The sequence below is a fragment of the Kogia breviceps genome, chromosome 15 (genome assembly GCF_026419965.1).
Source record: "Kogia breviceps isolate mKogBre1 chromosome 15, mKogBre1 haplotype 1, whole genome shotgun sequence".
Classification (NCBI taxonomy): domain Eukaryota; kingdom Metazoa; phylum Chordata; class Mammalia; order Artiodactyla; family Physeteridae; genus Kogia; species Kogia breviceps.
Window position 1 is genome coordinate 2504925 of NC_081324.1, and position 14808 is coordinate 2519732.

Consider the following 14808-nt stretch of genomic DNA (forward strand, 5'->3'; position numbering starts at 1 on the left):
CCCCTGTGAGTGAGGGAAAGACTCAACCCGCCCTTCTAATTTGAATGGAGAATTTGAGTTAAATAAGGTGGGTAAAAGGACCGCCAGATACTCTTATACTGAGTACTTAATTTGCATGTTAAAAGCTGATCATTAATCCTATATTTTAACTCTGCCAATGTCAGGAGGTATTATTTTCTGACGAGCCTGACAGTTCTAGGGATAGACTAGACTGTTCTGTTGCAAAGCCCATGAATGGATGTAAGAAGAGTTTCTGTATCAAACCTGAAGACCATTGACTAATACTTGGAGAATAAATTTGTTATCACGTTAAGACCGAGGGCAGGAATCCTAGAACAAATTGTAACCAAAGTAGAATCATAACTGGAAGACAGTGGTTATTAAGATCCAATTATAAACGTAATACCGATACATGTATACTCACCTTCACATGCCCTAGTGTTGCAGGGTCTGTCTGCAGCTTCATGTTGTTGAAGCGAAATAAAGATAAGATTTCAAGTGGCCAAAGGACCATTGATTTGTGTTTTTCCAGTGTTCGAGAAAACCCAGAAACAGAGATCCAGCTAAGATGCCTGGAGCCCAGCTAGCCAAACGATGTTTTCAAGAGATTCTAACATGAAATCAATAGGGCCAGCAACAGCTTACGTAATTCTGAGAAATCAGCAAATCAAATAAATAAAAAAGCTGTCTTTGGACCAAATTGTAGTTTCTAACAAGGCTGCCTACTGTGGGTTAGGGGGCCTCTACTCATTAAGCTTTTAAAGCTGGGCTTCACTAATGCCACTTGAAGCGGGGGTGGGGGGCCGCTCCCAAGCCAAATATGGGACAATGCTCTCCTTAAGCTTATTAAGTTTATGTTTCATACAAATGGCTGTTTGAAATGATTTGTTCATAGACGTGCACACGGCTTTCAAAATAACAGTCTTCATACCCTGTACCACAAAAAGGAAAGGAAAAGGGCAGAGAACCAGTGACAAGGAATTAGGCTGCTGATTTTGTTTTGAAATAGAACATTTGGATCTGTGTCTCAAATCTTAAAATGACTTTTAAAAGATAGTAGGTCTTAAATAAAGCCTGTTGACAAACTAATTATTGGCTGCGTGCAAATGGTCCGCCTGAACCCGGGGCAGCAAAATGTAGCCAATTCCCTCCACCTCCAACACTGGATTTTACATTCTTTTACATCTCAACAGAATTTTCTGATCTTTCTAAGAGACACTTGAAAGGAAACAGGTTATTTGTTTAAGCTTAAGTTACATTCGCTGTGTTAAAGCCAGGGACACACGCTTATCCATCACTGAGTTGGCTGCAGAGATGAAGCATAGGGTGTAATGAGGCTCCAGCATTTTAGCAGCAGAAAATGGACCCTATCTCCTCACCCCATGGAAGGAGGGGGTGGGAGTGGGAGAGCTCACTCAGAAACTAAGGGAAACGCCTAAAGACTCTCCTTCGAAATCCTCTTCTCAAGCCCAAGCTTTCATCTGGGACAATGCGAAGAGCCGCTCTCATACCTTATAAATTAAGAGCACCGTTTCCATTTGCGTGTTAACAAAATCAATCACATCTCGAACCCCGCCAGACGCCATTTCGCTACATCTCGTCCAGTTTGTTTCATAAAGACGAGAGTCGAGAAGCTCAATTCTGTAGGTGTTTCTAACTTGTACTCTCAACCAAAAGTACTTTACACTCCTCCACGTAAGAAAAGGTATAGATTTCTAAAATCTGAAATTCAAGATGCCACCAAGGACATTTAAATGGAAAAACAAACAAACAGAAAAAGACTCAGATGGGGGCTATTCCGATTCTGACTCTAAAAGAGGAAGGAGCTTTTCTCAACAATTCTCTCTAAGTTGAGGGTCCCAAGCACGGGAGGAAACGCTCCCACACCAGCGGCCGTTTTTGGCAGGAAAGCCAGCAGTGGTGGGTGGACCGAGTAAGAGGATCTCTCTCCTCCTTGTCCGGCCAGAGATTCTGATCAGCACGAAAACCCAGCAGAGCCGGGGCAGAAACAATGCACAGTGTATTTCGTGTTGCTCATTTATTCCACCTCTTTCTCTCTCTCACCGTTGAAGACAAGATTTTAGTGTTTTCCAAAGAAACACAAAGCAGAAGCTAAACAATTCAAGTCTGCTGTTACCGGCCCAAGCAGCAATTATTAACTAGAGAATATTTATGCAGTACTGTCAAAGCTTCTTTTGAAATATTGAAAATGTTCCCAGAGAAAATGGAGTGCTTTTGAGCGTTTTCAAAAAATGAAATATATATCAACTTCCCAAACACTAGGCACATCTGCTCATCTGAAACTCAATACTGCTGTCGTTTTAAGGTTTTGTATAGCTCACTTCCTGTCTTCATACTTACACAACAGGATATTTAAATAACAAAGACAATGAAGAAGCCAGGCAAAACTACAGCACCCCTGACATCACATGTGCATTTCTTCCTCTCCTAATCCCATCTCTACAGGTTCTGAGTTGCAGAAATAATTAGCACACAGAAGGACATCTTTAGACTAGTGATTGCCAACTGCACATAGTAGCAGGCAAGGAACCAGTGTTTATCTGGGCCTGTTTACGTTGCAAGGGGCTCTCTGCCTCCCAGAGGAAAAGCCACTTGTGGCCCCATTGCTCACGTGCTTCTGAGGTCCACTAGGACTTCCAGATCAGTTCTCCCACCATAATGAACAAGCACATGGAGGCACGTGTGGGCAGACATGTCACGTCCCTCCCGAATCCACCAAGACACTTGCCGTATTTAACAATTTTTAGACCTTCAACCATATTTTCTTTCACTTCTTAAAATACATGACTTTTTCTTTTGCAAGTCAGTTGGTCTTTAATTGGGAAAACATTGGTTATTTCGACATGCCTTTTTCCTCTTTTCTACCTAAGGTTAAAATACATGACTTTTGTTCCAAGCTCGCAGAGATATAATGTCATTTCAAATGTACACACTAAAAATACTTCAGTGAAAGGAAACCTTTTCCATTAAATTAAAGTGCTCTCGGCCTCGTGTAGATCACAGTTTCCTGGTTTGGAAATCTAAACTAAAAGGAATCTTCATTGTTTTATTACTTCCTTCACTGGAACATTACTGAACATATATTATAAATTATTTTACCATAGCTTTCATCTTGTCATTAGCGCGGATCTATTGTACGGAAACAAGTTTTGCATATGAAAGTGTAGGATTAAGTATCTTGCTGATTCCTGTGTTCCCTTTTATTGGGAAAGATGCACTAAGGGCCCCCTCTTTCCCTCAGTGTCTGTGTGAATTAAGGTAGCACAAGCACATACATTATGAGAATCAAAGCTGTATGCCAAGGACTATATTCAATCTGAAAAGCAAGAACACATTTAAACAAAGAAAACAATTCTGTAGAGAAGAATTCCAACTTTAAAAACTCCCAGGGGTTGTAATATCTCCACTCATCACTGGAAAATTACAAATGTCTTGCATCTGTATTTATAGATTTAACAGACTTGTATTTCAATGAAGTTATCACATTTCAACATATGCAATACAACACTTAAAAGATTTTTTTTTTCAGATATAAAATTAAATATGCTTGTGTTATGGAAGAATTGAGAAACATATGAGGGTAAAACACTAATCACCCGTCATACAAGACAACCACTGATTCACGTTTTGTTACATATTAAAAAAATAAAGACAATATGTTTTCATAATTATGTTAATATTTACATATGCCATTTTAATCTGAATCACAGAATTCTAAAGTGGGAGAATTTATTTAGTTCTGACTTCTCATCTTTCAGATGAGCTAAGGCCCAGAGAAGTTAAGTGACTTGACAAAGGTCACACAGCTAATCATGGCAAAGTCAGGGCAAGAAGCCATTCCTTCCATCTCTCTCCTTCAGATGCCAAGCTGTCACTCTTCACACTGGCCCTCCTCTAAATGACCAGAAGACCAGGGAAGTAGGGCATACTTGAGAACAAAAAAATTGTAATATAATGTAATACCTAGGAAGATGCGTCGTCTTTCAGGCCATTAAATCCCCTTTTTGTGCATAACAGACCAAGACCTTTGGTAATGACCCCGCCATTTTTTAATAGCAGCTTTCTTGAGATATAATTCACATATCATGTACCTCACTTATTTCATCTGTACATTCAGTGGCTTTTGTCATATACACGGCGGTGTGCAGCCATCACCTCAATCTAGGCCCCAAACACTTCCATCGGCCCACATCCATCAGCAGTCCCTCCCCATTTTCTCCCAAGTCCCCCACCCCTGGAAACCACTCATCTACTTTCTGCCTCTATGGATTTGCCTCTCTGGGACATTTCATGCGAGTGGAATCTTACAATGTGTGGCCTTTTGTGCCTGGATTCCTTCTCTCAGCAGACTCTTCTCAGAGGATCATCCAGGCTGCAGCGTGTATGACAACTTCATTCCTTTTTTATGGCTGAATAGTTTTTCACTGTGTGCTTATACCACATACTGGGTTTTTTTTTTTTCAGGTTTTTGGTTTTTTAAATTCTTTTGGCCGCACTGCGCAGTATTCGGTATCTTAGTTCCCTGACCAGGGGTCAAACTGGGCCCCCTGCTGTGGGAGCGCAGAGTCCTAACCACTGGGCCACCAGGGAATTCCCATATATCACATACTGTGTATCCATTCATCAGGGGGTACACATTTGGCTGTTTCCACTTTTCAGCTGTTATGAATAATGTCTCTATGAACATCCGTGTATCAGTGTTTGTGTGGGCGTATGTTTTCATTCCTCTTGAGTATATACCTGGGAGTGGAGTGTCTGGGTCACATGGTAACTCTGTGCTTCACCTTTTGAGGGACCACCTGACTGTTTTCCAAGGCAACTGCCTCAGTTTACATTCCCACCGGCCTTGTATACGGATTTCACCACATCCTTCCCCACGCTTGTCACTACCTCTCTTTTGATTCTCGCCATCCTAGTGGGAGTGACGTGGTACCTCGCTGCGGCTTTGACTTGCATTTCCCTAATGTCTAATGATGTTGAGCATCTTTTCTTACGTGTATTGGCCATTTGCACATTTTCTTTGCAGAAATATCTAGTCAGACACTTTGCCCATTTTTAAGTTGGGTTATTGGTCTTTGAATTGTTGAATTTTCAGCGTTCTTTATATACACAAGATACAGGTCCCCTATCCGTAGGATATAAGATTTGCAAATATTCTCTCCCATTCTGTGAGTTCCTTTCACTTTCTTGATAGCGTCCTTTGTCAGTTTGATTGGGTCTGATTTATCTGCTTTCTTTTTTTTTTTTTTGCGGTACGCGGGCCTCTCACTGTTGTGGCCCCTCCCGTTGCGGAGCACAGGCTCCAGACGCGCAGGCTCAGCGGCCACGGCTCACGGGCCCAGCCGCTCCGCAGCACGTGGGATCCTCCCGGACCGGGGCACGAACCCGCGTGCCCTGCATCGGCAGGCAGACTCTCAACCACTGCGCCACCAGGGAAGCCCTGCTTTCTTTTTTGCATGTGGTGTGTCATATCTAAGAAGACTTTGCGTGTATTCAAGTTCATGATGATTTAATATATATTTCCTTCTGAGAGTTTTATAGTTTTAGCACTTACATTTAGGTCTATGATCCATTTTGAATGAATTTTGGGGTGTGTTGTGAGGAAGAGGTCTAACTCTTTAGAATTAGACCTTTTCAGTCTTTTGAATGTGTGTGTCTAATTGTCCTACCACCATTTGCTGAAAAGATCCTGCAATTTGTAATATGAAGCAGGGAAGCATGACTTTTAGATGATTTCAATAAAATGTTCTTGTGCGTGTGTGTGTGCAGGGGGTTTTGTGGTTTTGTATTTTTGTGTTTTGTTTTGTTTTCTTTTCTTTTGTTTGGCCATGCTTCGTGGCTTGCAGGATCTTAGTTCCCTGACCAGGAACTGAACCCGGCCCAGGCAGTGAAAACTCCAAGTCTTAACCATTGGACCACCAGGGAATTCCCTCCAATAAAATGTGAAAGGAAGAGAATGTAGATCTGAAGTAGGAACAATACTACAGTTGTCACACACTATTTATATCCCTTTAAAAAATCTGGAGTAATGTAAAAACAATGTAAAAACTTTACACTGACTAACTGATCTCTTAATTGGTCCTAATCTTAGCTTTTCTGCAGCCTATGACTCTGTGATTCATGAGCTCCCGTAGATAGCCTGACAGAATCCTGGCAGTTTAAGTAGGGTGACCTTAGACTTATTCTCACTTCCCATTTTTGAGATCTTTCTTTTCCACATTGTGTCCTTCCAGGAAATGGTCTCATTCTTTCCAGTTTTCAGCCCACAGCCTCAGAAAGGGATAATGGCTCCTCAAGATTTGAATGGACGCTCTGTAGGTATTTTCTTTTTCTTTCTTTCTTTTTATTTATTTATTTTTGTCTGTGTTCAGTCTTCATTGCTGTCGTTGTGCTGCGCGGGCTTCTCATTGCGGCGCCTTCTCTTGTTGCGGAGCACGGGCTTAGTTGCTTCATGGCACGTGGGATCTTCCCGGACCAGGGCTCGAACCCGTGTCCCCTGCACTGGTAGGCGGATCCTTAACCACCGTGCCACCAGGGAAGTCCTGTAGGTATTTTCACTTCAGTGAATTACTTGGGGGAAATGAACACACAGAAGGACTAAACGAGCACTTAGAGCATCATGGTAGATGCTTGAGGGAGAAAACTTGCTAATTCCTCCCAACAGGAAGCGCAGGTCGTTTCTGACCTGAAGGAGAAACATGATTAGGAATTCTTTTTACTGAAAAAAAGGTGGTTTTTTGGGGGGATATGCATATATGTTTTAAATGGTCAGGCTAATCTGGAAAGTTTTTACTGCGAACGTTGGTTTTCATTATTATTCTGTCACGCTAGAACTGATCATTTCCTCAGTGCCTGTGGGAAGCTAGCAGAAGTAACTTGTTCTCTTGTTTCATTTGAAGACTTTTCCCCAGTAGTCTGGTGGAAGGGATTTTGGCAGGTTTTTAAAAGGTGGTCTATGGGTGTTTATTTCTTTGAAGCCAGGGAAGAGTCAACCTAAGTATCCTACAATATATTGTGGTACATCCGTACAAATGAATTCTGTGCACCTGTCATATTGTTCACATGGAATGAAGTCATGATATGCGGTTGAAGTTAAAAAGTAAGTGTAGAACAATGTATGCTGCAAGATCTCTTTTTTGTAAATATATATATGTATATACACGTATATTTGTCTGTTTGTAGCTAAGAGGGTTAATCCCAGGCATTGGAGTTTGGATAAAGGAGGGGGTGGGGAGATAATCTTTTTACTGTATACACCTACATATGTTTGAATATTTCATTTAAAAGGAGCACGTGAGCTTCCCTGGTGGCGCAGTGGTTGAGAGTCCGCCTGCCGACGCAGGGGACACGGGTTCGTGCCCCGGTCCGGGAGGATCCCACGTGCGGCGGAGCGGCTGGGCCCGTGAGCCACGGCCGCTGAGCCTGCGCGTCCGGAGCCTGTGCTCCGCGACGGGAGAGGCCACAGCGGTGAGAGGCCCGCGTACCGCAAAATAAATAAATGAATAAATAAATAAAAGGAGCATGTATTACTTCTGTAATTTAAAAATTAAAAAATTTTAAACAACCTAACTCCATAAACCATTTAATCTGGTTCTGGTGCCTTTAAAAAAAATCCAACTTTATTTTCAAATTTTTCTGCAATTATTTTGTTTATTTAAGGATGCTACTTATTGTTTAAGTCAATTTTGGTAACTTTCCTTAAAAATTTTTAGGAAGTTTGTTTCTTTTGGATTATTAAAGTTATTGATATACACATATTGATGTAATTAATCTTTTAAAATTAAAAATATTTTCATATCTTTTATTCCTAATGGTTGATTATGTGTATTTTCTTTTTGTCTCTTGTTTAGACTTGGCAATGTTTATCTGGCTACTGATTTTTTTTCTTTAGTGTTACTGTTCAACTCAATTACTATTATTATTTTTATCTATTTCATTAAGTTGTTTGACTTTTACTGATTTTTTTTCTCTTCTACTTTTTTTAGGTGGATTTTATTTCATTTTTTTGGACAACTTTCTGAGTTGAAATCTTACTTCATGTAGTTTATAATAAATGTATTCTTATTTAAGACTTTGATACATAGAGCTGTCTCTTCTTTTTTTCTCTGACTAGCAATTTCCAATTGGTTTTTCTCTTTAAAATCTTTAAATTGATATTATATTACTTATATATGGTATTTTTAATTTTTGTTCTATTTTTAATTACTTTTTTTTTTCCTAGCAGGTGGTTGGCTATTTCTGTATTGTTAATTTCAAGTTTTTTGCGTTTGCTCAGAAGAATACCTTTATGATTTCTGCTCTTTGGAATGGATCCGTAGTTCCTTGTGGCTTTTTTTTTTTTTTTTTTTTTTCCTTTACAATGACTATTTCCTAACTATTTTCAGAGAGGGTATATTCTCTCTTCATTAGCTAGAGTATTCCATATTTTATTAGCTCAACCTTATTGATTGTGTTATTCTCAACTATTTTTGTTTCTTTAACCTGTGATGTCTCTTACATGTGTGTTGAGTCCTTTAATAAAGTGGATGATTTATCTATTTTCTTGATAGTTTTTAGTGCTTGCTTTATATGAAGCTCTTGTGTTAGGTATCTAAATGTCCATGACTTTAATCTTCTTATAACTTTTACCAGTTTGAACTATCCCTTTTATTTCTTTTCATCATGAATTCTATTTCATCTGTTGCATCTATTATTATATTTAATTTATTTTTATTAATACTTGCCTGATGTCCTTCCTTTTATACTGAACCTTCTTGTTTTGTCTACGGTTGTCTCTCATGAATAGCATATAACTGGATTTTAAGACCAATCTTAGAGTCTCACTTCTCATTTATTTTCATTCCTAATACATTTTAACTCATTTTACACTGTGTATTTTCGATTTACCGTGATTTCTCCACGTTTCTGTTAGTTTTTAACAAATTTTCCTCCTTCTGATTTCTTTTCTACTTGTTACTCATAAATTTTGAACACATATATTGAACCTTTCTTTTTTCCACCCAACACAAACAAAAATCTTTCCATGTTTTTTTTTTCTTTTTTGGCCGAGTTGTGTGGCTTGTGGGATCTTAATTCCCAGACCAGGGATTGAACCTGGGCCCCCAGCAGCAAGAGCACTGAGTCCTAACCACTGGACCGCCAGGGAAATCCCACCATGTTTTTTTTCTATCTCCTGTGGTCTAGAGATTTGGGGCAATTATTTTTCCAGATAGTTATTTTTATATTTCTTATAATCAACACTTACTTAAATGCAGCAACATGGGTGGTTTTTTTGTTTTTTGTTTTTTTTCTGATTTCTTCACTCACCCCTGCTTCTTCTGTCCCTTGTCTGCTTTTAAATTTATTTTTTATTTCCAATTTCCTTTAGTCTGCAGTTCAGAAGAAGAATCCAGGCCCTGAGGTTGGCCAAAACTTGGTGAGGGGAAAACATAAAGTTCCAATTCTACATTTTGAGGAGAATTTCATAAGGGAGGCAGCAGATACAGAATGAGACGTAATGTCGAGAATTAGCACCGAGACGGGCCTTGGGCCTGAAGGACAGGAGGGCAGCCGCTGGGGTAGGTGCCCTGACAGCCGAGACGTGCAAGGCCTCAGAATAAGCCTTTGGAGAAGAGGTCCGGAGGCGCTCTGGCTCCCCGCGGGGCAGCCGGCCCGCGCACACACCAAGCAGCCCCTCTTGATAGGCTGTGGCCAGTCAAGGGGCCCCACCAGCCAGGAGCCGAGGGGCGTGTCCCAGACGCCCGGGGCCCCGTGGTGTCTCCCAGCCTCCAGAATCCGTGCCTTCACTTATGACACACTGGCATCCCATCCCACACACTCACCTCTGTCCTGCCGTCCGATGAACCACAGTGACAGAAAGGCCTCTGCCTTGACCCCAAGACCCTTCCAAGTAGGGGCTGAAGCCGGCTGCTCTCACGGCCTGTCTCTCCCTACGGCAGCATCTGCGAGCTTCCCGAATCCGACGGGGGCGCGGTGGTGTCTGACACCCTTGGCCCTTCTCTCTTCCATCAGATGGCCTCTTGCACCTCCAGGACAGAAGGGTACTCCTGCTGGGTACTCCACCGGCCTTTCTTTGTCCTTCTCAAGCTCCATCCAGGACCCCTGTCTTCTGCCCAGTGTGAGGCCTCGGGATTTTGATCTTCAAGTTCAGTGAGACCTTACCTCTTAACTGGTTTCTCAGCCACCAAACCTCCCTCCTCATTGCAGTCAGAGCCACCTTTAAAAACAAATCTGGGGGCTTCCTTGGTGGTGCAGTGGTTAGGAATCTGCCTGCCGATGCAGGGGACACGGGTTCGAGCCCTGGTCCGGGAAGATCCCACATGCCGCGGAGCAACTAAGCCCGTGCGCCACAACTACTGAGCCCACGTGCCACAACCACTGAGCCTGCGCTCTAGAGCCAGTGAGCCACAACAAGAGAAGCCACTGCAGTGAGAAGTCCGCCTTCCTTTGCTCGGCCCGGGTAAGTCCTCGGCCACTCTGGGCTCACAGACCAGGGAGGGGCCCGCAAAGCAAACAGCCAGTTCAAAACCAGATTCAGGCTGCTTTCAACTAAGAGCAACAGAAATCCCTGGCTCAAGGCTGACCCGAAAAGGGACACTCATTTGTTCAAGTCCGGGATAGGGCGTCTGCTCCAAGCCTGGTGGGATCCGAGGCTGCCCACTCCTCCAGGGTGGGAGGTGGCCCCAAGGCACCCCTGCTCCGGGTGACCGCCGTGCGGGACAAGGAGGAGAACTTTTCTCCAGCTCTGAGATTCCCTTCATCTACGAGAAGCCCCTCCACCCCCACCCCAGGCGACTCCCCGTCATGGCCCCCCGGCCAGCAGTGGCGTCACCTGGACAAATGGAAACCCAACCCCAGCCGGGGGTGGGGGGGTGGTAGGGCCACTGTGTCAGGGTCGAGGAAGGGGCTGGCGTGATTGCTGCGGGGGAGCCAGCAGAGTCTGCAACCAATATTGGAACCAGCAGGAGGGCGGCGAGGACAGAGCGCCGTGGGAACGTGCGCGTGGGTGTCTCCCCGAGAGCGAAGGCTCCCAGGCTCCATCCTGGTGCCGCATCTCTGTGGAAAGCCCTGAGCGACTTGCAGCCCGGGAGGCGTCCTCACAGCTGGAGACTCAAGGCCGAACGCCGTTCCTCACCACGAACGTGAATGCAATACGTATGAGTGGAGTGAATGACGCCTGTGTCTCTGCTCATCTTCTGTGTTTAATATGTTATTATCATTGTGATAATGTCAAGTGCCGTGACGGAAATCGCAACGGACACTTTCGGCTCTATGACTTGCGTGCGGTTTCACCGATACTGTGTACATTTAAAGTCGGATGTTCCTTGCATTCCTTTAGCCTCTCAAATTTTGTTTAAGGTCATTCATTTTTTTCTTTTCTTGGAAGACTATTAAGGTTATCATCATATGTGCAGTTGACATTGGCGTGTAGAGTTGAGTCTGTCCAGGAATTATCCCAAATTTGCGGCACCTCGTTGACTGCTACATTTTGCGAGAAAATCTTGGCTAGAGAAAGAATCACCATTCTTATTAAAATTTCTCAGCATCCGTATACCAGGGAGTGTAGAAATTATACAGAATAGAACAAGGGCATTGTTCTAACTTCAAATATCATAGCAGAGCAGACTGATACTCACACAACAAGGAGGAAAGTCCTTCCTGTAGAACGTGGGACAAATGGATTTTAAGAGCTGTACCCTTAGACACATAATTCTTAAAAACATCATATGAATTCAAAACAGTTCGGCTTCTAAATGCCTGCACCACGGAGGAAACAGCACCACTTTGAGTTTTCAAGTTTTAAAGGAGTTGATAATTTTGAGCCACTTCCCTTTGCTGTTATGAGCAGAATTAAACGAAATGAAATAAACTGTACAAAATGTAGTATGTGTAGTTATTATGATTCCATAGGACAAACCCTTTACTTCTATTTCAGAAGGAATATAATGGTCGTCTGTTCTGATCACAGCTGGTGTAGCGACACAGAGACTCACAAAAACAACAGTGCCTCCGTCTCTGGAAGATGAGATGTTCCACAATTAATGCACTCTTTTCTTTCACTTGTAAAGAATCATCTATAATTCATAGATGCTGCCTTCATATCTGTGGCGTCCTCTAGCTGTTAACTTTGAGTCAGAAAATAGGTATCTCCACACACAAAAGAGAAGAGTAGTTGTGTGGCTTTTATGACTCCACCCTAACGTGTACAAGACCAATACACACGAAACTCCCATCACATTTTGGAAATAAGTGTTCTGGGCAGTGTTCATTGAACAAAATTTGTTTTCTACTTGGTTTCTATATTTTTTCTCAGCGCGTGAGACAACCAAACTTTTTACAATCCCTTGTATAGATATTCAGTATTTATTCCCTGTTTGGTTAATCAAGACGAAAATGGTACCGAAATGAGTAAGTAAGGTATTTGAACCATTATCGTCGCTGTAATTTTGCACAGCAAGGGAGGGTGAAGTAAGACTGCACGATGGTGTGCGATGGGGGACAGAAAGACATCAGTTAACGGAAATAATCTCATTATAGCTTCTTCTAGAGCAGAGTTTAATTCTTGGACTCCTTTTGTGTTGTTGGTGATTGAAAGAAAGTGTCATCAAATTTTCAATTGGGGGTACATGTGAGCACATCACCGCGTTTAAGAACAGGATTTGAAAAAAAGATGAAACTTCCCGGCTTTGAAAGGGTAAGAGTAGTTTAACAGTTATCTACGTAATACTTCACGAATACAGTTTTGGTGTTTTTTTCCCATTAGGCTTTTTTTTGTATTTTCTAAAGAAATGTTCTTTACCATGAGGAATATTTGTAAAATCATGTTTTAGTAACGTGTCCTGAAGAACGCAAGCTCTAGGATGGAAGTTTATGATCAGTTGGCCTAAAAGTTACTTCTGTGCTCCAGTCTAGGAAGTCCCAATATAAACAACTGGATAACCTCAACTGCGGGGAAAAAAAAAAACAACTGGTGTTGGGGAGAGGTTGGAAAGTGGGATATTGTTTTCCAGCCAATAAGTATGGGGTAATTTATTTGCTAAAAAAAAGACATATTGAAAATCACTCCATTTTTAAGGATTGCTTTATTTTTACCCATACCCTACTTTACTGAGTTATGATAACTCAGAGGCAAACTAGAGAGAGAAAGAGAAAAGCCACCAGCCGCTCTTTCTTGTTGGCCCACTTTGCCCGCACGACGGGGAGACCCTGGGCTGAGCGGCAGTCCCTCCTCTTTGAATTTCCTCGCTTTTGTAAATTTGTCAGTCTGTCCATGAACTTTGTTTGAACAGAGTTTGGCACTTAATGGATGATTGTATTGTATTGTAACTCACAGTGTAACACATCTTTTCTGTATTTATTTTAAATAAAGGCTTTCTAGAAGCCAAAGGGCTTAAGCCGTAGGAAATAAAGAAGTGTGTGTCCAGACCTGCCAATGCTGCATGTTACTCAAATGCCCTGACGTCCACACCCCAGAAGTTCCGGCAAACCCAAGGCAGTCGGGAGGCCTCGCTTGTTGCAGGAGGTGAGGGCTGGTTAGCTTGTTTTTGCCGGGGAGAAGCCAAGAGCTGACAAGCTCTGGGTCTGCGGCCCCAGGGAATCCGATCTTTCTCTGCCCTGGGGAGTGGGCAGGGTGCCTGGCGGGGGAGGAACCTACGTTTCCCATCATACTGGAGAGCATCTAGATCAGGTATTGAATGGAAACAGTTCTTAAATATTTGCAGTTTGGGGTGTGAATCCCAGACTCCCTTAGGCTTGACCATACCAGTGGCATTTTATGAAAACGAACAGGAGTTTGAAAATCAGTGAGGATGGGGTTAGTAGATGCAAACCGTTATCAATACATACAGAATGGATAAACAACAGGGTCCTACTGCATAGCACAGGGAACTATATCCAATATCCTGGGATAAGCCATCATGGAAAAGGATATAAAAAAGAATATGTCTATGTATAACTGAGTCTCTTTGCTGTACAGCAGAAATTCACACAACTTCGTACATCAACTATACTTCAACAACAACAAAAATAAAGTGACTTACACAATTGAAAAAAAAAAAGAAAATCAATAAGGAAAAATCAAATGGTTCTAGAAATGACCCCCATTCCAAGAGTACTAATACAATTTGGGATAACATTTCTGATGCCTTCATCTGTTTTAAAACAACATATTAAATGAACATATAATTTTATAATATTGATTACATCCCTATATGGTAAGGGAGAACCTGAATATTCAGCAAAGAACTTACATTTGTCCACATAAATACACTATTAAAACAATGTCAAGTGATTACACCTTTTCACTTTTCTTGTTCCTAATAACTCGAAGTGCAATTCCCATTTTGCAGATGAGGTAATCAATGTAAATTCTTACTAAATTGTAGGTTGATAGTTTCACCTCCAAACTACAGTGAGGAACAGTGTCTGGATTTTGTTTGTTTGTTTGTATGGTAAAAATATCATTGCAAATGCAGTCCGTTACCGACTACAATCGCTTCTTTTTGAGAAATTGTAAGAGAAATTTCACTTAGATACCAGTGTTAGGACAGAATGTTTTTTGGTGGAAAAATGTACTTTTCATTTTTCAGATAGTGCAAATCTTGTAAAGAATAGTACTTCCCTCTTTGTTTTGGATGCTAGGAAGCTCAGAGGAAAATTCTGCTACCTCTGACAGCATGTGGGATCAACGTGTGCTTATCTTAAGCCTGGTGAGCTGATCTTGACCTTGATTTCATTGTTTTTCTGCTCTTGTTTTTCCTAACCCAATTCCTCCCACTACATATGCTT

General features: G+C 41.9%; 1 non-coding gene across 1 annotated transcript; it reads right to left on the minus strand.

Annotated features, from left to right (window-relative positions):
- Positions 1-9093: 9093 nt before the first annotated feature.
- Positions 9094-9166, minus strand: TRNAK-CUU (transfer RNA lysine (anticodon CUU)). Its single transcript has one exon. It is a non-coding gene; the product is annotated as a tRNA-Lys (tRNA).
- Between the last annotated feature and the right edge of the window lie 5642 nt (positions 9167-14808).